At 41.3% G+C, this 22,671-nt stretch overlaps 2 long non-coding RNA genes across 2 annotated transcripts in view; one reads left to right on the top strand and one right to left on the bottom strand.

Annotated features, from left to right (window-relative positions):
- Positions 1 to 3,588: 3,588 nt before the first annotated feature.
- LOC114551071 (uncharacterized) overlaps positions 3,589 to 22,671 on the top strand; it is a 21,138-nt gene continuing 2,055 nt past the window's right edge. The window contains exons 1-2 of the long non-coding RNA XR_003691829.1: positions 3,589 to 3,670; positions 5,708 to 5,777. This is a non-coding gene — a long non-coding RNA (uncharacterized LOC114551071). The remainder of the gene's footprint in view (positions 3,671 to 5,707; positions 5,778 to 22,671) is intronic.
- The window catches only part of LOC114551070 (uncharacterized), a 1,530-nt gene continuing 64 nt past the window's right edge, over positions 21,206 to 22,671 (bottom strand). Inside the window, exons 1-3 of the long non-coding RNA XR_003691828.1 lie at positions 22,477 to 22,671; positions 21,484 to 21,548; positions 21,206 to 21,377 (exon numbers count right to left, since the gene is read on the bottom strand). The exon at positions 22,477 to 22,671 is cut by the window's right edge and continues 64 nt beyond it. This is a non-coding gene — a long non-coding RNA (uncharacterized LOC114551070). The remainder of the gene's footprint in view (positions 21,378 to 21,483; positions 21,549 to 22,476) is intronic.

Raw genomic sequence — 22,671 nt, forward strand, 5'->3', positions numbered from 1 at the left:
CAGCGATGGAACAGTGGGAAGGACGCAGACCTCCGACCAGCAGACGAGGGTTCAGTCCCCGCCTCAGGTACTTCACACAGGAGTGTTTATGATGAATGAATGTGTTTCAGGCTTCCACATTTACAGCTATTTTAACTTGGGAACTCACAACTATGGCGATTTCAACTTGGGAACTCACGAATTTACGACAATTTCAGCTTGCGAACTGACGAATTTACGAGAATTTCAACAACTGACGAATTTACGAGGATTTCAACTTGCAAGTTCACGAATTTACGACGATTTCAACTTGGGAGCTCACGAATTTACGACGATTTCAACTTACGAATTTACGACAATTTCAACTTGCGTACTTGTGATGATATCCACTTGCGATTCAGCATTTAAAAGAAATATTTTTAGAGTTGTTATAACTTTAGATTAGTTTGTTGTCTGCAGGCTGTTCAGCAGAAAGTATTTAATTATTTAAGTATCTTAGTGTGTAACTAGATGGAGAGCTTTGGCTTTGAATGTTTATGTACGTGTGTTTGTATGTATATATGTCCTTATGTGTGTATATGTTTGTGTACGTGTCTGTATGTGTATATGTCTGTATGTGTGTATGTGTATATATCTGTACGTATGTATATTTATGTATCTGTCTGTATGTGTGTATATTTATGTGTATATGTGTGTATATGTTTGTATGTGTGTATATGTCTCTGTTTGTATGTGTATGTATATATGTCTGTATATGTTTGTATATGTGTATATGTATCTATATATGTCTGTATGTGTATATATGTATGTATATGTGTCTGTATGCTGAGGATTTAGTTTTTGGTTTGTTGCCTGTGGTGAAATGTACGTGTTGTTATTTATCTTTTTATTTGTTTTAACATCTTCAAACTAAACTAAAACTTTTCAGATCGTTTATCAATGAAGTTCCTCTCAGAGAAATGCATCAAATAAAAGACTTATAACGAAGTTTTAGGACTCCCAAAATGAAGTTGCAGTTCCAACCATTGGTTATCAACTTATGCTTAAAAGGTTGTCTTCGTCAGCCTTTGCAAACCTGAGTTAGGGAGTGCAGTCCTTTTTTGGCATGGGTTCTTGGAGCCTGCCGAGATGTGACTGCCCCCCTCTAACTCAGGACAGCCAAGTCTGACAATCATCCCAATTTGCTATACTTGCATGATATGAGATCTACTAAAAGTCTTGAAAAGTTTGTCTTTGTCAGCCTTTGCAGTCCAGGCGCAGTCCTTTTTTTGAATGGGTGAGTCTGCCGTATTGTCACTGCCCTTATGTATATATGCTTGTATGTATGTGTATTTATACATATATAAATAAGTGAAGAATTACATTGTTTTGTATTTAACTAAAGTACAAACATAGATAAAGGGAGTATAGGACCAGAAATGATTTTTTTTAATTCTTCCTACTTTTTGAGTAGATGATGCAGTTCCTCTCTTCAGCCAGCAGGTGTCAGCCTTTACCTATTTATAATATGGAGTAAACATGAAGATACACATGCTTTTATTTTGGTAAAAGAAAAGGCTCTGATCTCAGCCAATGTACTTTACTTGAGTCTTTTCTTTTCATGCCACTTTCTACTTTTACTTTGATACATTTCAGCAAGAAATATTGTACATTTTACTCCACTACATTCATCTATACATACAGTTCATAGATACATACATATACACATACATACATACATACCAATACAAAATATACATATACACATTCATACATATACACATACATACATATTCATAAACATATGTAGCAAAGTAGCTGTTTAACATCAGGAAAGGGAGTCTGAATGTTTGAGAGCAGAATGTGCAAAGTAAAATATATCTATAGAAAATAAAAATCAAATGACAAAGGTGGGATTTGAACTCACAACCTTCAGACTGAAGTAGTTGCTCTTCCAGTTGAGCTCTCAGTACTTTGGGAAAGTTTCTCAATATTTCATTGAAGGTTCAACTTCCCAGGTTATCATTGGTTATCACGTATGCCTTCGGAAGAGTTTAAAGTTTTTTTTCAAATGATTCTCTTTACATTTGAGATGTTTTTAATGGATTATCTGCATGTTTAAGATGTTTTAATGGACAACAGAAGACAAAGACAGAATTTGTGTCTCTGCAGGTTGATGAACGTCTTTGCATTTAACATCCGCGGAGATGGTCCAGTGGGAAGGACGCAGACCTCCGACCAGCAGACGCAGGTTCAATCCCCGCCTCAGGTACTTCACACAGGAGTGTTTGTGATGAATGAATGTGTTTCAGGCTTGCGCATTTACAGCTATTTCAACGGGGGAATTTACAACAATTGCGATGATTTCAACTCACAAATTGCGACAATTTCCACTTGCGAATTGCGACGATTTCCGCTTGCGAATTTACGACAATTTCAACTTGCGATTTAGCATTTAAAAGAAATCATTTTAAAGTTGTTGTGACTTTAGATTAGTTTTTTGTCTACAGGCTGTTCAGCAGAAAGTATTAAAGTATTTAAGTATCTTGGTGTGTAATGTTTTGGCTACACTGCACGCGTAACCTATGAGGAGCGATCGCAGAGCGGCTGTGCTGATGATCGTATCTTTTCACCGTCTACATCTGCAGCTTTTTGTTGTACTTGCATGGTATGAGGTCTACTACAAGTCCTAAAAAGGTTGTCTTTGTCAGCCTTTGCAAACCTGAGATAGGGGGTGCAGTCCTTTTTTTGCATGGGTGAGTCTGCTGTATTGTCACTGCCCTTATGTATATATGCTTGTATTTATGTGTATTTATACATATATAAATAATTAAAAAATTACATTGTGGTCCCCTAATACTGTATCTTCATTCTCTTTTATATAGGCCTTAGTGGTCCCCTAATACTGTATCTAAAGGTTCCTTTATATAGGTCTTATTAGTCCCCTAATACTGTATCTAAAGGTTCTTTTATATAGACCTTAGTGGTCCCCTAATATTGTATCTTCATTTTCTTTTATATAGACCTTAGTGGTCCCCTAATACTGTATCTGAAGTCTCTTTTATATAGACCTTAGTGGTCCCCTAATACTGTATCTGAAGTCTCTTTTATATAGACCTTAGTGGTTCCCTAATACTGTATCTGAAGTCTCTTTTATATAGACCTTAGTGGTCCCCTAATACTGTATCTGAAGTCTCTTTTATATAGACCTTAGTGGTCCCCTAATACTGTATCTGAAGTCTCTTTTATATAGACCTTAGTGGTTCCCTAATACTGTATCTGAAGTCTCTTTTATATAGACCTTAGTGGTCCCCTAATACTGTATCTGAAGTCTCTTTTATATAGACCTTAGTGGTCCCCTAATACTGTATCTGAAGTCTCTTTTATATAGACCTTAGTGGTTCCCTAATACTGTATCTGAAGTCTCTTTCCCGAAATTTATACCTATATTAATGTTAAAAAAAACTCATAAAGTGACATTTTCATGCCATGCGAACTTTAAAACAGCCAAAATGAATGTATTTATGAAGTGATTAATGATTTACGTATATGATTCACACAAACATTTCACCAAGCCACAAGATATCTTGATGGCTAATACATGTATTACTCAAAATTCGGGTCACTTCCTGTTACCCCGGAAGTCCTAGCGTCATTTAAACCTGAGAATTGCGGCAAATTTTCCTTTATAAAACAATGAGAGCACATGCTGGTAAGACCAAGATTATAATTTACCCTCTGTTAACTTTTACTCTCAATAAACACACGTAGTTAACAAAGACATATGTGTTGCGTGGTTATTATAACCGGTCATGTTTGTGAAGTAAATGGTATGGTTTTAAACAATAGAGAATGGTGTATTGATGGTTGTAGCTATAGCATATAAATCAGCGCAGTATTGGATGTTAAATATGTGCACAAGAAAGCCACAGGATAATGTGGGGGATTTGTTGAATGGCTACGTTAACAGATGATTTGAAAAGACACACACATGTTTGAATTGTGCAAGTAGGCGGTTTGAGACACAGCCAATGTTGTTATTTAATCCTGTGAATAGTAGTTTTATTAGTTCCAGTAATGTTGCTAGGACCTTGGTTTCAGTAGGGCTGTTGGTTGGATAGGTGGCTGTTGCTGTAACGCTGGTGCTGGACGGGAGAATGGGTGCTGGTGTTTGCTTTGGTATCTTGTGGTTTGTGGCCATTCCTTTGTGGTGTAGTGGCTCCCTCTGATGGTGTGTTGGGCTGTTTTGAATCTAGCTCCTTGAGTGTTTCTTGGATGAAACTGTCTACTGAAGGGGCCAGTTGTTCAAAGGTAAGCTGATCGGATTTTGGATAAAATCTTGAAAATGGGTTGTTCAGAAGGGAAAGAAAGAATCTGAAATCAGATTAGATCACGGAATCCAATCCTAGTTTTAATCTGGATCAAACCTTCAGTTTGTGTTGTTCAAAACTTGTCACTAGGATTTGGATAACTTTGATCCAAAATAACAGGATTATCCTGATCCCAACAGGGGGATTTCAAGGTGGATTCCAGGAATAAAATGTAGTAAAACTTTAAAATTGGTCAAATAATACATTTGTATAATTTAGTGTATATACTTTTATTTATAATTTGCACTTGACTTGTGTAACCGTTGTAACAGTGATAAAGTACATAAAGTAGACATAGCCTACCAATTAAGCTATTCAGTATATAATTTACAGTGACCCCATGTTGGCTCTTCTACCTGTTCTTAACATAGCTGGTAGCCAACATTGTGATATGTGGTCCCATTTAGAGCACTGGTAATCTGGATTTGGTAATCTTGAAAACTGTGTATCTGGATACGGGTGATCCAGTCCAATGTTGCTTTGAAAACTGTCATAAAAGTAAGACGGATTACCTGATCCTGAATAGCAAAGAATAGGATTTCCAAATCCAGATCATTTCATCATTTTGATCCAGATTAAATGTTTTGAACAACTGGCCCCTGAAGGTGATAGGTTTTGATGGTTTTGGATATGATGGCTAGCTGTTCGCGGTGGTGTAGGCGTGGGTCTTTGGGGGGGTTGCTATAGATGGTGAAGGATCCTGATGGTGTGTGTGTGTGTGTGTGTGTGTGTGTGTGTGTGTGTGTGTGTGTGTGTATTTTGTTAGGGGTGGGAATCACCAGAGGCCTTACGATACGATATCACCACGATACTTACGTCACGATACGATATTATTGCGATTTCAAACATATTGCAATAATCTGCGATATATTGCAATGTATTACCTTTTTTCCAACCTCAAATTTTTCCCAATTTCAAATGATGTCCCCAAAAGGAAACTTTCTCAACATCTGTTTTATCTAAAAGATACATTTCTCTGTTTGTTCATCTCACTTCAGTTGTATTGCTGCAAAATCAGATTGTCAAGCAGACAAACTGACCAACACATATATCATAAAAGATCGATACTTTGCATCTGTGTATCGATACAGTATTGCCACAGAAAATATAGCGATACTATGCTGTATCGATTTTTTTCCCCCCACCCCTAGTATTTGTGTGTGTGTGTATGTTGCTACACATATTAGATTGTACTACGTATTCAGGTCATTTTATTATATTTTATTCAAATTATATTGATAGTATTTATGAGAAGAGAGGAGCAGGGCAAAGCACATTTCATTGCATTCTCTCTGTACTTTGTACTTTTAAATACACATGACCATACACTTGAACTTGAACTTATTATGGTCTGTTTTCTGCCTCTTGACTCATTAAAGGAGATCACTATATTTCGGGGGACTGGCCCGGAGCCTGAGACTCTTCTGCTTGAGGCTGCTGCATGTCGTGGTGAGTGTTGATTGGCTGTTACTCGTCTAACATCTACCAACCAGATAGTGTTGTGGGCGGGACATGAAGTGAGACTCAGTGGTGAGTGAGACAAAGTACAACACATTTTATTTAATTAACTTTATAATGATATATATATATATATATATATATATATATATATATATATATATATATATATATATATATAATAATAATAATAATAATAATAATAATAATAATAATAATAATAATGGGAACTGCTGCTTGTTGTTGGTGTTGGGATCTTCTTTTTGGGTTTTGATTATTACATTTAAAGTTCTTTTATTCAGTACTTTGGTCAGATTAATGTGTTTAAATGTGCTCTAGAAATCAACTTTACTTACTGAAAGTTAACATAAGAAACATTTTACAGACCCAGAGATAAGTTGCTTATAATAATTAATCAGAAATCACAATCAGAACAAGTTTTATAGTTCATTAATAATGTTTATTAAACAGACGATAGATTATAGATACAGACCAAGATATAATAACAAGTTTATAACACTTACAACACTGCAAGATACAACTATTAAAAATGCATTAAAGACAATTCATATTCCTTCATGTATAATATACAACATCACATAATCTTTAGATTTAAAACAATACATCTGGAACACACACACAGTCAAGAAAAGATCAACTAACTCAATATGTATACAATATCATGTATACAATATCATCTACATATATACACAACATACTAATACAGACAGATGTTCACTTCTAACATTCAAAACCTATTTTATGTTATTATAATAATAATTATTGGGTATTTATGTCTTATTTCCCATCATTTGTCGTTTTTGTCTTTTGTGTTGTAGTTTAAATGTTTTCTCAGCATGAATGTGTCCCATCCCTTGTTTTAAAGCCAGTGTATACCAGGCTGTATTAAAGCCCCACTAACACAGTTCTCTCTGTTGACTCACACTGATAATCATATTTATAAACTACACACCAGTACTCCCCTGCGTCTCCCACTGAGATATTAGAGATAACCAGGGTACCATTATTATCGTACCAGCTCACTCTGCTCATTCTCTGATCAGACTCTACACTAAAGATTCTTCCCTCTGTTCTGTTAGACTTGATAAACCAAACATGCCTCTTACCCTTTCTCCAATCTCTGCATCTGAGAGTGACTTCTTCTCCCTCTGAGAAGAGCTCTACAGCAGGGGGGCCAAATTTGGGACACACATGAAGATGATAATGTTGATATCTCTTAGAGGCATAACAGTAGTACTGACCTGAGTGATTTAACATTAGAGATGAAAACACCAGCGAGTGGTTTTGGTCTACTGAAGGATCAGTCTGGTTGTGTAGTTCTAGGTCAGAGTAGAGCGGTTTCATTTTAGTCCAACGTGGGGGCTGTTCATCAGTGGAGTCAGTGATAGAGCACGGCAACACAGCGCTCTCTCCCACTGAGCCGTAGATTATCTCATACTGTGGTCTCAACTCTATAATGTAACCGCTAACACACTGCTGTTGGTTCATCACCAGACAGTTGTAGGCTATAAAGTCTTTTGTTGTGATGCTGGAAACACGAAGAGCTGATGTGTTTGTCACCACTTGGTATCTTCCTCTAACATTGTCCATCACTGATGTCGTCTTGTCCCCAAAAACTCTGCTCCATGTTCCATAATCATACCTAGAGTCCCATTTGAGCCACTGGATATCCAGATTATCAGCTGCTCCCTCACATGGCACGTCCACTGTTTCTCCAAGTCTCACTAAAATGGGATCACCGCTCCAATCTGTTGAAGTACAAACAGTAATAGTGAAGTTGTTGTCATGCGTCACGTTGCCCTCAGTCCAACACTCCTCTCGGTACCGGCCGGAGTCTGAATGGGTCAGGCTGAGGATGGTGTAAGAAGAAGTTTCCACCGAGCTGACAAGTCGTTGTTTCAGGTGTTGAGGTACTGAGGAGCTGTTGGACCAGAGGTCAGAGGTGTTCCACAGGACAAGCTTCTCCTCACCAACACATCTGGAGATCAGGCAGGAGGTGGTGTTCTCGGGGAGCTTGAAGGAGTAAGATTCTCCTTCCTGTAGGAAGGTGATCAGTTCTTGAGCATGGATGTAGTTGATGAGAGCAAACAGCAGGAAGGAGAGCTCTGTGACTGCAGCCATTCTGCTCCGAGGTCGACAAACACTGACACCACTCAGCTCATATACTCTCTACACCTCTAACCCTCATCAGCTGCTGCTCTTTATCTGGTATCACACATGACTTCTTTATCTCAGCATCAGGGGGGGGGGGGTGTGTCTGTGGCTGTGTGTGTATCTTGTACTACGTATTCAGGTCATTTTATTATATTTTATTCTAATTATTTTGATAGTATTTATGAGAAGAGAGGAGCAGGGCAAAGCACATTTCATTGCATTCTCTCTGTACTTTGTACTTTTAAATGCACATGACAATACACTTGAACTTGAACTTATTATGGTCTGTTTCTGCCTGTTGACTTATCAAAGGAGTGCCTTAGATTTAAGGGGACTGGCCCGGAGCCTGAGACTCTTCTGCTTGAGGCTGCTGCATGTCATGGTGAGTTCTGATTGGCTGATACTCGTCTAACATCATTTTCTGTAAAAGTGAAGGTTTCACAATTTACATTGCAACAGAGGTCTCCAACTGAATGTTGACTCAGAGTTCAATGTTTCTACATTAGTTCAATTAGGATTTTGTATGTCTTTGAATTGTTTTAACTTGAATACTTACATTTTAAAGAAAATAAATAAGAACTGTTTTCTTTCAACATTGAGCCCATTTTTTCATCAGTGATGAAGTTACTCAGACTTTTAAAAACACTTTTTTAAAGGATATAGTCTAATTATTGTCAAAATTGCTATAAATATTGAGATACTAGATTTTGTTCATATAGCCTATTTAGTAGTGTGTCGCTCCGGCAGATGTTCAGGATGCATCAGGACATTTGGACGACCTTTGACCCTGTAACAAAAACACACAGATAAAAAGATCAATAACCTAAAGGGTAACTCCATCAGGTTTCTGCCATCTTGGTTCATCTTTCCACTGTTCCAACAATCACCACTCTGGTGGATTATTTACATGGAGTCTGGTGGAGATATGCTGGCTCTATACACACTAAAATTATATATTATAATATTATATAATTATAATAATAATATAAATATAAATAATTCTCTCCGTGAACCATCACCTTATCGTGGTGGAGAGGTTTGTGTGTCTCTGTGAACCTGAGGGCTGTGTTGTCTGGAGCTTTGTGCTCCTGGTAGGGTCTCCCAAGGCAAAGTGGTCTCAGGTGAGGGGCCAGACAAAGAATGGTTCAAAAACCCCAATGAAAAAGCTAAGCAGAGATGGAGTGACCCTGCCCGGAGGAAGCCCGGGGCCCCCGTCTGGAGCCAGGCCCAGACGGTGGGCTCGTCGGCGAGCGCCTGGTGGCCGGGTTTGCCACGGAGCCCGGCCGGGCACAGCCCGAACAAGCTATGTGGCAACTCCCTCTCCATCCCATGGGCCCACCACCTGTGGGAGGAACCGTTGGGGTCGGGTGCGATGCCACATGGGTGGCAGTGAAGGTCAGGGGCCTCGGCGGACCAGACCCGGGCAGCAGACGCTGGCTCTGGGGGCGTGGAACGTCACCTCTCTGGGGGAAGGAGCCGGAACTGGTGCGGGAGGTGGAGCGCTACCGGTTAGATCTGGTGGGGCTTACCTCTACGCACAGTCTTGGTTCTGGAACCATACTCCTGGATAGGGGTTGGACTCTTTTCTTCTCCGGAGTTGCCCAGGGTGTGAGGCGCCGGGCGGGTGTGGGATACTCACAAGTCCCCGGCTGAGCGCCGCTGTGTTGGAGTTTACCCCAGTGGACGAGAGGGTCGCCTCCCTACGCCTGCGGGTTGTGGGGGGGAAAACTCTGACTGTTGTTTGTGCATATGCACCAAACAGGAGTTCGGAGTATTCGGCCTTCTTGGAGACCTTGACTGGAGTCCTGCATGGGGCTCCAGTGGGGGACTCCATTGTTCTGCTGGGGGACTTCAACGCACACGTGGGCAATGATGGAGACACCTGGAGGGCGTGATTGGGAGGAACGGCCTCCTGATCTAAACCAGAGTGGTTGTTTGTTGTTGGACTTCTGTGCTAGTCATGGATTGTCTATAACGAACACCATGTTCGAACATAGGGATGCTCATAAGTGTACCTGGTACCAGAGCACCCTAGGCCGAAGGTCAATGATCGATTTCATAATCGTTTCATCTGATCTGAGGCCGTATGTTTTGGACACTCGGGTGAAGAGAGGGGCAGAGCTGTCAACCGATCACCATCTGGTGGTGAGTTGGGTCAGAGGGTGGGGGAAGACTCTGGACAGACCTGGTAAGCCCAAACGTGTAGTGCGGGTAAATTGGGAACGTCTGGAGGAGGCCCCTGTCCAACAGACTTTCAACTCACACCTCCGGGCGGAGCTTTTCGTGCATCCCTGTGGAGGGCTGGGGGCATTGAACCCGAGTGGACAATGTTCAAAGTTTCCATTGCTGAAGCTGCAGCGAGGAGCTGTGGTCTTAGGGTCTTAGGTGCCTCAAGGGGCGGTAACCCCACGAACACCGTGGTGGACAACGGTGGTCAGGGAAGCCGTCCGACTGAAGAAGGAGTCTTTCCGGGATATGTTATCCCGGAGGACTCCGGAGGCAGTTGCAGGGTACCGAAGGGCCCGAAGGGCTGCAGCCTCTGCCGTGAAAGAGGCAAAGCAGCGGGTGTGGGAGAAGTTTGGAGAAGACATGGAGAAGGACTTTCGGTCGGCACCAAAGTGCTTCTGGAAAACTGTTCGCCACCTCAGGAGGGGGGGGGGGAACCATCCAAGCTGTGTACAGTAAGGATGGGACACTGTTGACCTCAACTGAGGAGGTAATAGGGCGGTGGAAGGAGCACTTTGCAGAACTCCTGAATCCGACTAATACGCCCTCTATGTTAGAGGCAGAGCTGGAGGATAATGGGGGACTGTCGTCGATTTCCCAGGCGGAAGTCACTGATGTAGTCAAACAACTACACAGTGGCAAAGCCCCGGGATTGATGAGATCCGTCCAGAAATGCTCAAGGCTCTGGGTGTGGAGGGGCTGTCCTGGTTGACACGCCTTTTCAACATTGCGTGGAAGTCTGGGACGGTGCCAAAGGAGTGGCAGACTGGGGTGGTGGTTCCCCTTTTTAAAAGGGGACCTAAGGGTGTGTGCCAATTATAGGGGTATCACACTTCTCAGCCTCCCTGGTAAAGTCTACTCCAAGGTGCTGGAAAGGAGGGTTCGGCCAATAGTCGAACCTCGGGTTGAGGAGGAACAATGCGGATTCCGTCCTGGTCGGTGGAACAACGGACCAGCTCTTCACTCTCGCAAGGATCCTGGAGGGAGCCTGGGAGTATGCCCAACCGGTCTACATGTGTTTTGTGGATTTGGAGAAGGCGTATGACCGGGTCCCCGGGAGATACTGTGGGAGGTGCTGCGGGAGTATGGGGTGAGGGGGTCTCTTCTCAGGGCCATCCAATCTCTGTACAACCAAAGCGAGAGCTGTGTCCGGGTTCTCGGTAGTAAGTCGGACTCTTTTCAGGTGAGGGTTGGCCTCCGCCAGGGCTGCGCTTTGTCACCAATCCTGTTTGTAGTATTTATGGACAGGATATCGAGGCGTAGTCGGGGTGGGGAGGGGTTGCAGTTTGGTGGGCTGGGGATCTCATCGCTGCTCTTTGCAGATGATGTGGTCCTGATGGCATCATCGGCCTGCGACCTTCAGCACTCACTGGATCGGGTTCGCAACCGAGTGTGAAGCGGTTGGGATGAGGATCAGCACCTCTAAATCTGAGGCCATGGTTCTCAGCAGGAAACCGATGGAATGCCTTCTCCAGGTAGGGAATGAGTCCTTACCCCAAGTGAAGGAGTTCAAGTATCTTGGGGTTGTGTTCGCGAGTGAGGGGACAATGGAGCGGGAGATTGGTCGGAGAATCGGGCGCAGCGGGTGCGGTATTGCATTCAATCTATCGCACCGTTGTGACGAAAAGAGAGCTTAGCCAGAAGGCAAAGCTCTCGATCTACCGGTCAGTTTTCGTTCCTACCCTCACCTATGGTCATGAAGGCTGGGTCATGACCGAAAGAACGAGATCCAGGGTACAAGCGGCTGAAATGGGTTTCCTCAGGAGGGTGGCTGGCGTCTCCCTTAGAGATAGGGTGAGAAGCTCACTCATCCGTGAGGAGCTCGGAGTAGAGCCGCTGCTCCTTTGCGTCGAAAGGAGCCAGTTGAGGTGGTTCGGGCATCTGGTAAGGATGCCCCTGGGCGCCTCCCTAGGGAGGTGTTCCAGGCACGTCCAGCTGGGAGGAGGCCTCGGGAAGACCCAGGACTAGGTGGAGGGATTATATCTCCAACCTGGCCTGGGAACGCCTCGATCCCCAGTCGGAGCTGGTTAATGTTGCTCGGGAAAGGGAAGTTTGGGGTCCCCTGCTGGAGCTGCTCCCCAGCGACCCGACACCGGATAAGCGGACTAAGATGGATGGATGGATGGATGGATAAATAATTAAATAAAATAAATTTATTTAATTTAATAAATAATTATTTATAAATATAAATAATTATATATATACACGAATTATAACTCCTTCGAAAGCCTTGTTCTTAATCTTCAACATCCAACACGGAAATCAGTACAGCCAACTATATTTGTTGTTGTCTACCGAGCTCCAGGTCCGGATTCTGAATTTTTATCTGAATTCTCAGAGTTTTTATCATGGGTAGTCCTTAAATCAGACCAAGTACTTATTGTAGGTGATTTTAATATCCATGTGGACGTTGACAACGATAGCCTTACTACTGCTTTCAACTCATTACTGGATTCAATCGGTTTCAGTCAGAGTGTGCACAAGGCGACGCACTGTTTTAACCACACCCTCGACCTTGTGCTGGCATATGGTATTGAAATTGAGGATTTAATAATATTTCCGCAGAATCTGGTATTATCAGATCATTTTTTAATTACTTTTGAATTCTTGTTACCTGACCATACTAAACCAGATAGCAGCTTTAAAACACTAGATGCCTATCTGACAGTGCTATAGCTAAATTTAAGGAAAATATTCCTACAGCATTCCAGTCTATGTCGTGCCTTAACATAACAGAGGACCCCTACGTTAAACTCAGTCCCTCTCAAATTGATACATTTGTAGACGGTGCTACAACTTGCCTACGGACGACCTTAGACTCTGTCGCTCCTCTAATAAAGAAGACGATAAAGCAAAGGAAAATAGCTCCTTGGTATAACTCCCAAACTCGCAAATTAAAACAAATCTCACGAAACATCGAAAGTAAGTGGCGCTCCACCAAAGTGGAGGAATCCCGTTTGGAATGGCAAGACAGTCTGAAAACCTACAGGAAGGCCCTAAGAAAGGCCAGATCAGACTATTACTCATCATTAATAGAAGAAAACAAGAACAACCCAAGGTTTCTTTTCAGCACTGTAGCCAGGCTGACAGATAGCCACAGCTCTACTGAGCCATCTATTCCTCTAGCTCTGAGTAGTGATGACTTCATGAGCTTCTTCAATGATAAAATTATAACAATTAGAGATAAAATTCATCATCTTTTGCCCTTAACTTCTAACAATTCATCTTTAAATGCAGGACCGCTAGAAAGAACGACGACTCCCGACATATACTTGGACTGCTTTTATCCTATAGACCTTCAACAATTAATGTTAAAGATATCCTCAGCTAAGCCGTCTACCTGTCTCTTAGACCCCATCCCAACGAGGCTACTCAAAGAAGCGTTACCCGTGGTAAACACTTCATTATTAGATATGATCAATATGTCCTTACTAACAGGTTATGTACCGCGGTCATTTAAAATTGCTGTGATAAAACCTCTTCTGAAAAAACCCACCCTAGATCCTGAGGTCTTAGCAAACTATAGACCTATATCTAACCTTCCCTTTCTCTCCAAGATCCTTGAGAAGGTGGTTGCTAATCAGTTATGTGATTTTCTACATAGCAACAGTTTATTTGATGATTTTCAATCAGGATTTAGAAAGAATCATAGCACAGAGACGGCAGTGGTGAAAATTACTAACGACCTTCTAACTGCTGCAGACAAAGGATTTGTCTCCATTCTTGTTCTACTAGATCTTAGTGCTGCATTTGACACTATTGACCATACAATCCTGTTACAGAGACTGGAACACTTAGTTGGCATTAAAGGAATCGCACTAAGCTGGTTTAAGTCCTATTTCTCTGAACGATCCCAATTTGTTAATGTTAATGATAAACCCTCCAAGCACGCTAAAGTTAGCCATGGCGTTCCTCAAGGCTCAGTGCTTGGACCAATTCTATTCTCCTTATATATGCTTCCTCTAGGTAATATTATTAGGAAACACTCGATTAACTATCACTGTTACGCAGACGATACCCAATTATATCTGTCAATTAAGCCAGATGAAAGTGGTCAGTTAGCAAGACTTCAAACGTGTATTGAGGATATAAAATCCTGGATGACCCGCAATTTCCTGATGTTAAACTCAGACAAAACTGAAGTTATTGTGATAGGACCAACGCACCACCGAACTTCGTTTTCGAAAGATATAGTTACTCTGGATGGTATTACCCTGGCCTCCAGCACTGCTGTCAGAAATCTAGGAGTTATTTTTGATCAGGATATATCCTTCAACGATCACTTAAAACAAACCTCAAGAACAGCCTATTTCCATCTTCGTAACATTGCCAAAATTAGGAATATCCTGTCTCAAAACGATGCTGAAAAACTAGTCCATGCATTCGTTACTTCTAGACTAGATTACTGCAATTCCTTATTATCAGGTTGCCCAAATAAGTCCCTTAAGACTCTCCAGCTGATCCAGAATGCTGCAGCACGTGTTCTGACGAGAACTAAGAGAAGAGATCATATTTCTCCTGTATTAGCTTCTCTGCATTGGCTTCCAGTGAAATCTAGGATCGAATTTAAAATCCTCCTCCTGACTTACAAAGCTCTAAATGGTCAAGCACCATCATACTTAGAAGAGCTCATAGTACCTTATTGTCCCACTAGAGCACTGCGCTCCCAGAATGCGGGGCTACTTATGGTTCCTAGAGTCTCTGGAAGTAGACTGGGGGCCAGAGCCTTCAGCTATCAGGCTCCAGTATTGTGGAACCAGCTCCCAGTCTGGGTTCGAGGAGCAGACACCGTCACCACATTTAAGAGTAAACTGAAAACCCTCCTCTTTGATAAAGCTTATAGTTAAGGAGTGAGGAGTTGCAGCGTCCGCCTAACCCGGCCCACCTGCTTCTCCTCGTAGTCATCAGTTTATATACTGTATAATTAATAATCGAGCGAGAGTAGAGGGAGGCAGGCCAGTACAGCCCGATCCGGTTGGGGAGAGTTCTAGCCCGACCAGGCACCTCTCTTTAACCTGCCTCTCTTAAGTTATGCTATTACAATTCTAGACTGCCGGGGAGGCTGTTCCTCCCTAAGACACACTGAGCTGCTCTCTCATCTCTACTTGTTACTTTTGTATGCATCCTGTCCAAGAAATGCTTGCTTGTTACTAATCTAGCTCTGGGGAGTTTACTCCTACCAAGAGTCTGGGTCTGCCGAGGTTTCTTCCTAAAAGGGAGTTTTTTCTTGCCACTGTCGCAATAGCCACTGCTAATGCTTGCTCTTGAGGGAATTACTGTAATTGTTGGGGTTTTGGAATTTATAGAGTGTGGTCTAGACCTACTCTATCTGTAAAGTGTCTCAAGATAACTTTTGTTATGATTTGATACTATAAATAAAATTGAATTGAATTGAATTAAAAGTCTTGATAATTTACATGGAGTCTGGTGGAGATATGCTGGCTTTATACACACTAAAAGTCCTGATTATTTACATGGAGTCTGGTGGAGATATGCTGACTCTATACACGCTAAAAGTCCTGATTATTTACATGGAGTCTGGTGGAGTTTGGTGATGGTGATTTCGGGGCTGTTTCATGTTAAACTAAAAGGATCTTACTCTTTAACTAAAAGGTCTATCTCTGTAGGGATCCATCCCATAATGTTGTCAGACACTTAGAATAATAATCTGAGTCTGTAAGCGGCAACAACAGAACTTTTAGTGGACACTGACTGACAGAAACTCCCTTAATACTGGACCGATGTCAAAGATTGTTGTTCCCATCAGTCACTTAGACACAAATGCTGACGTTACCCTTTAAGAGAAACGTATAACGGGTGGGAAACATCTGTTGAGTTCCTCAGAAGCGTTATCTTCACACTATCTCATGTTTCCTCCCTTCTTCTGAAGTAAAGATGATTATCACAGAGTTAATCTGGCCATCACAACACATTTACACGTCAACATGTCAATGTTGAAATGTCTTAAACTGCCTTTAAGAACTTTAAACTGACAAATACTGCTTTAATTTATCTAAAGAAGAGATAAGGAGCAGCTTTAATACAACGTGTTGGTTTCCATAACACATGAATTCAACATTATTAATGTTTGTGTGCGTGTGTGTGTGTGTGTGTGTGTGTGTGTGTGTGTGTGTCTGTGTGTGTGTGTGTGTGTGTCTCTGTGTGTGTCTCTCTGTGTGTGTGTCTGTGTCTCTGTGTGTGTGTGTCTCTGTGTGTGTGTGTCTCTGTGTGTGTGCGTGCGTGTGTGTGTGTGCATGTGTGTGTCTCTGTGTGTGTGTCTCTCTGTGTGTGTCTGTGTCTCTGTGTGTTTGTGTGTGTGCATGTGTGTGTCTCTGTGTGTGTGTGTCTCTGTGTGTGTGTGTGTCTGTGTGTGTGTGTGTGTGTGTGTGTGTGTGTGTGTGTGTGTGTGTGTGTGTGTGTGTGTGTGTGTGTGTGTGTGCAATGAGAGCAATTTTCAGGTTTAAGCGTCTTTTGTTTGTTGCTTTTATTGAAGTTTTTCACACTTTTGTATCCTAAATAAGAACATGTACAGTCTATCTTTATGTTGTTTGTAGTGTGTCGCTCCGACAGACGTTCAGGATGCATCAGGTGATCTGGACGACCTTTGACCCTGGAACAAAAACCAACAGATAAAAAGATCATTAACTTAAAGGGTAACTCCATCAGGTTTCTGTGTCTAAGTGAGTGATGGGAACAACAATCTTTGACATTAGTCCAGTATTAAGCAAAAAAAACAGCCCCAAAATCACCATCACCTTCATTCTGAAGTAAAGATGATTATCACAGCGTTTATCTGACCATCACAACACATTTACACGTCAACATGTCGATGTTGAAATGTCTCAAACTGCCTTTACGAACTTTAATCCGACAAATACTGCTTTAATTTATCTAAACAAGAGATAAGGAGCAGCTTTAATACAACGTGTTGGTTTCCATAACACATTAATTCACTTTAAACATTATTAATGATTGTTTGTGTGTGTTTGTCTGTATGTGTGTGTGTGTGTGTGTGTGTGTGTGTGTGTGTGTGTGTGTGTTTTGTCTCTGTGTGTTTGTGTGTGTGTGTCTTTGTTTGTGTCTGTGTGTGTGTGTGTGTGTCTCTGTGTGTGTGTGTGTGTGTGTCTGTGTGTGTCTCTGTGTGTGTGTTTGAATTCACTCTACTTTTTGACTTCATTTCCCAGACATAAGACTCATAACTTCTACTAACTCAAGACTTATTTTTAACTTGCAAATAAATAAGCACCTTTGTTCAGATACCTTTAATAATATAAAATCAGAAGAGCTGACGGATTGAGTAACAAGGTTACCAAGGTTACCAACAAACGATTATGAAATCGATCATTGACCTTCGGCCTAGGGTGCTCTGGTACCAAGTACACCTATGAGCATCCCTATGTTGGAACATGGTGTTCGTTATAGACAGTCCATGACTAGCACAGAAGTCCAACAACAGACAACCACTTAGGTTTACATCAGCAGATATAATCATGTTTTTTCATGGACAACGTCACAGACGTATGCCATTAAGTGAAGTGGAAACCTTATTTTGTAACGTTGGTGAGTTTTGGCACTTTTCACTTATAATTCATCACGTTACAGAGCCAGACAAGACTTTCCGAACATTCTCAATTTAGGTTCATTTTGTACGCAAGCTTTTGGTGCGTACGCAGCGTTTATACATGAAGTCCCTGGTGATGAGAGTGCCAGGTCCAGTGTGTCCATGGTAGGGTAGGCTGTAGTGAATGTGAGTATGTCAGTATGTTCATGGTAGGGTAGGCTGAGTGAATGTGAGTGGTTAGTATGTCCATGGTAGGGTAGGCTTAATAAATGTGAGTGGGTCAGTGTGTCCATGTTAGGGTAGGCTGAGTAAATGTGAGTGGGTCAGTATGTTCATGGTAGGGTAGGCTGAGTGAATGTGAGTGGTTAGTATGTCCATGGTAGGGTAGGCTGTAGTGAATGTGAGAGGGTCAGTATGTCCATGGTAGGGTAGGTTGAGTGAATGTGAGTGGGTCAGTATGTCCATGGTAGGGTAGGCTGTAGTGAATGTGAGAGGGTCAGTATGTCCATGGTAGGGTAGGTTGAGTGAATGCGAGTGGGTCAGTATGTCCATGGTAGGGTAGGCTGTAGTGAATGTGAGAGGGTCAGTATGTCCATGGTAGGGTAGGTTGAGTGAATGTGAGTGGGTCAGTATGTCCATGATTGGGTAGGCTGAGGTAGGGTAGGCTGAGTGAATGTGAGTAGGTCAGAATGTCCATGGTTGGGTAGGCTGAGTGAATGTGAGTGGGTATGTCATTATTCAGGATAGTGAGGTTAGTAGTTTCCAGTATTTCTTTTAAGTGTTGTTCCTGATTTATTTGTGGTTTTGCAGTTAAAGTCCTTATGTTTGGCATTAAAATCACCCAGTAGGAGCACATTTCTGTTATTATTGGTGATGGTCTTGATTAGTTTTTCAGAAGGTTGTACTCCAGGGGGGCAGTATACTGATGCTATGAGAAGAGTGAAGGATGTGTTTAAAAACACAGTGGTGGCAATGTTCTCATTATTGGTGAGTTTTTGTTGTGTAAGGTTGAAAAGTGTTTCCGTATGTTCTACGCCCTGTTTAATTAAAAGTGCCACACCGCCTACATGGCCTGTTGGTCATTCTCTCCTTGAGATATTACAAAATGACTCACACAGAGACACACACAAAGACACACACACACAGGCACAGACACACACAAACAGACACACTCACACAGAGACACATTTTTGAATTGTGCAAGTAGGCGGTTTGAGACACAGCCAATGTTGTTATTTAATTCTGTGAATAGTAGTTGTATTAGTTCCAGTAATGTTGCTAGGACCTTGGTTTCAGTAGTGCTGTTGGTTGGATAGGTGGCTGTTGGTTGGATAGGTGGCTGTTGGTTGGATAGGTGGCTGTTGATGTAATGCTCGTGGTGGACGGGAGAATGGGTGCTGGTGTTTGCTCTGGTGCTTTGGTATCTTGTGGTTTGTGGCCATTCCTTTGTGGTGTAGTGGCTCCCTCTGGTGGTGTGTTGGGCTGTAATGAATCTAGCTCCTTGAGGGATTCTTGGATGAAACTGTCTACTGAAGGTGATCGGTGTTGAATGGTTTTGGATTTGATGGCTATCTGTTGGCGGTGGTGTAGGCGTGGGTCTTTGGGGGGCTGCTTAAGTGCTGGTTGGGGTTCTCTGGTCATCTGTAGGTTGTCTTGTAATTGTTCCTGTGATGATTTTGTCCGGTTGTGGGTTTTTTGTTGCTGCCTTGCAGGTTTTTGCAGAATGAAGCAGTTTTGGTGGTGGATGTGGGGTTTTTTCTACCACTGATTGTGTCCTTTTCAGGTTTTTCTGGTGCAAATGTTGAAGTCCAGATCTTTTTCATTTCTTCCTTGGATAGGGGTCCAGTTGCCATTTTGGCGAGTGATGTGTATGCGTGATTGTTTGTGGTTAGTGTGGGATTGCGAATGTGTGGGGGATATTTCAACAAAAAAGTGCTTAGTGTTACTGAGTTAGTGAATGTGACATAGTGCAGCAATTTTCATTCAGACACCTTTACATGTCTCTTAAACAACAGAGGCTGATATCATACACACTTAAAAATGATGGGTTAAAAATAACCCAACTTGGGTTGTTTTATAACCCAACCGCTGGATCACTATTGCACCGGACCAACAGTAGTTAATTTGACCCAGCAAGATGGGTTGGTGATTTTTAACCCAACAGATGAGTTAAATATTCTACCCAAATGCTGGGTCAAATTAATTACAATTCTGGGTTGATTCAACTACATATTTGTTATATAGTGTACCCAAATGCTGGGTCAAATTAATTACAATTCTGGGTTGATTCAATTACATATTTGTTATATAGTGTACCCAAATGCTGGGTCAAATTAATTATAATTTTGGGTTGATTCAACTACATATTTGTTATATAGTGTACCCAAATGCTGGGTCAAATTAATTACAATTCTGGGTTGATTCAACTACATATTTGTTATATAGTGTACCCAAATGCTGGGTCAAATTAATTATAATTTTGGGTTGATTCAACTACATATTTGTTATATAGTGTACCCAAATGCTGGGTCAAATTAATTACAATTCTGGGTTGATTCAACTACATATTTGTTATATAGTGTACCCGAATGCTGGGCAAAATTAACCTATATGCCAGATTAATTCTAACACATTACAGTACAATTTAAGAAAATAAATTGCAATAAAACTGTTAAACTACAAACCTAGAACAGAATACATGCTAGATGTATGCATATATTATTTAATAAACACTTAAACAATACAAAAACAAAACAACATAATGGAATCTTTGAAAAAAAATTATTATATCAACAATATAGTGGAACTGGTGCAGTTCATATCACTCAGGTAGGAAAACATTCAGAGCAAAACAACAATTACGAATGAACTGGCTGAACATTCAACAGGTCTATACTGAACAAATTCAAATTCCTATTAAAAAGCTGCTATTAAGAGCCATGAGCTCTACTTGCAAGCAAGTATTCTACTTTGAATAAACTTTACCATTTTAGACTCCCCTCCTGGCATTTCACGTGACCAAGTTTCAAACAACTTTGATGCAGCATCCCCATGCAGGACAAGCCTGTGCAATCTATAAAATGGAAAACACATTTTTAAAACCAATTCAATGTGGCACACTAATACAACATTATAAACAATGCATCCTTATATGTAAGATCATATTTCCCTATACCTACCATGCCTTTGGTCATTAGGTGAGGGAACTCTTCGAGGATCTGATCGATGGTCCAATTGTTGTCCCTAATCCACTTGGCCCTGTAGACTGCTGTGTTCGGCATGTAGGTCTCTATCTGGCTGAGGGGCTGAGGATTATTTCTCAACCATTCTTTAAGCTGTGACCCACGTTCGTCTGATATGGTACTGTCTGTAAAAAAGAACAAGAAAGTTGTCATTCACTGAAATATGGATGTTTTGCTTCATCAAATAATTTTTCAGTTTAATAATTACCTGGTATGAGAGCCCTTGCGAGAGCGCCATCATCTGGCGTTTGTGGTGGTGTCTGTGCCGTGCTCTGCGACCTGCTGGTTGATCTCAGCCGCTTCCTGACGTTCCGCAGCCTTTCCTCCAGGAATCCAGTGGCCGGCTCTATTCATCTATTGGAGTCACTTTAACATATTACGTGGAAGCTATTGAAAAAAAGGAAAATTATATTTCATAAGAATTCATGTCTGAAAAGGGCTTTAGTAGCAATGCAGACTTGATATGCTGTGGATGGGAAAACATATTTCTTACCTTTTAAATCTTTCGACAAGGTCTGGCACTCTGTCAAAGTGTTAATGACAAAGCTATCCATTGATCTGAAACAAACACAAAAAGAGCTTAAGCAAAGATACAATTGCTATTGTATTAACTATTCAGATATCACCATGTAAAAGCAATGCAGACTAACAGCAGAATGTAATCCAATGTGAAGATAACAGCCATTTTATTTAGCATCACAATCCTCCTCTCTACCTATACAATTCATATGACAAATTGCATGCATGTGAATTGTTTTTACCTTTTACAAGAATATTTGTGGCTGCTCAAAGCATAGCCTTCAGGGCACGAGTGTCAGTACAACAGTACAGCAGTGGTTCCCAAACTTTTTATTATATATTTCTTAACCCTTAACTCAAGTGGCCCTTGTCGTTTGCCAGGCCGCCATTTTAAATAAGCATTTGTTCTTATCTATTGTGGGTCACCACATTACTTAAATAAATGCACATAAATGCATTTAGTCAGACATATCAGGTTATCTCACTGTTTTTACATACTTTAATCAGTCATACACTATTATGCCTTCACATTTCACATTAAAAGCTTCAGGAAAAACAAGCGCGTTCATTTATAGCCAGTTAAAATAATATAGCTAGCAAAGCAACTAACTGACAGCCAGTTGGCTAGTAAACTATCTAGCTAGCTAGCTAGCTAGCTCGAGAGTTTGTTAACTGCCGAATTATCTGGCTAGCTTGAAACTAGCTGGCAAATTAGCCTGGTGAACTCAATAAACATGACCATATGCCCATGGGCATTATGAACTTGTTTCATTAATTCATTAATATAATTCCGACCAAACGGATAAGCTGTAGGCTATACATGCTTCCATGATAACGGCTAAATGGCTAACGTTAGCTAGCTACGTTGTTAGCCAAACTAACCAACTAGCCTAACAATATAAAGATAGTACTTTAATAGGTAACGCAACACAGACAATGTGAATTAGACATGTAACTAGCTACAAACCTTTTATTATTTATTTGCCTCGTTGGATGACCAGACTGGTTCTCTGCTGTGACAAGCGCTCGGTGTGTGGACTCTGGTGATGATCTGATGACGTTCGAAGCACAAACAACCCAAGTGCTGGGTCAACCGATGTATGTTGGGTTGATGGATTTTGACTCAACACATGAGTTGCACAAAATAACCCAACTTCCATAT

The sequence above is a fragment of the Perca flavescens genome, chromosome 24, assembly GCF_004354835.1.
Source record: "Perca flavescens isolate YP-PL-M2 chromosome 24, PFLA_1.0, whole genome shotgun sequence".
NCBI classification, from domain to species: Eukaryota; Metazoa; Chordata; class Actinopteri; order Perciformes; family Percidae; genus Perca; species Perca flavescens.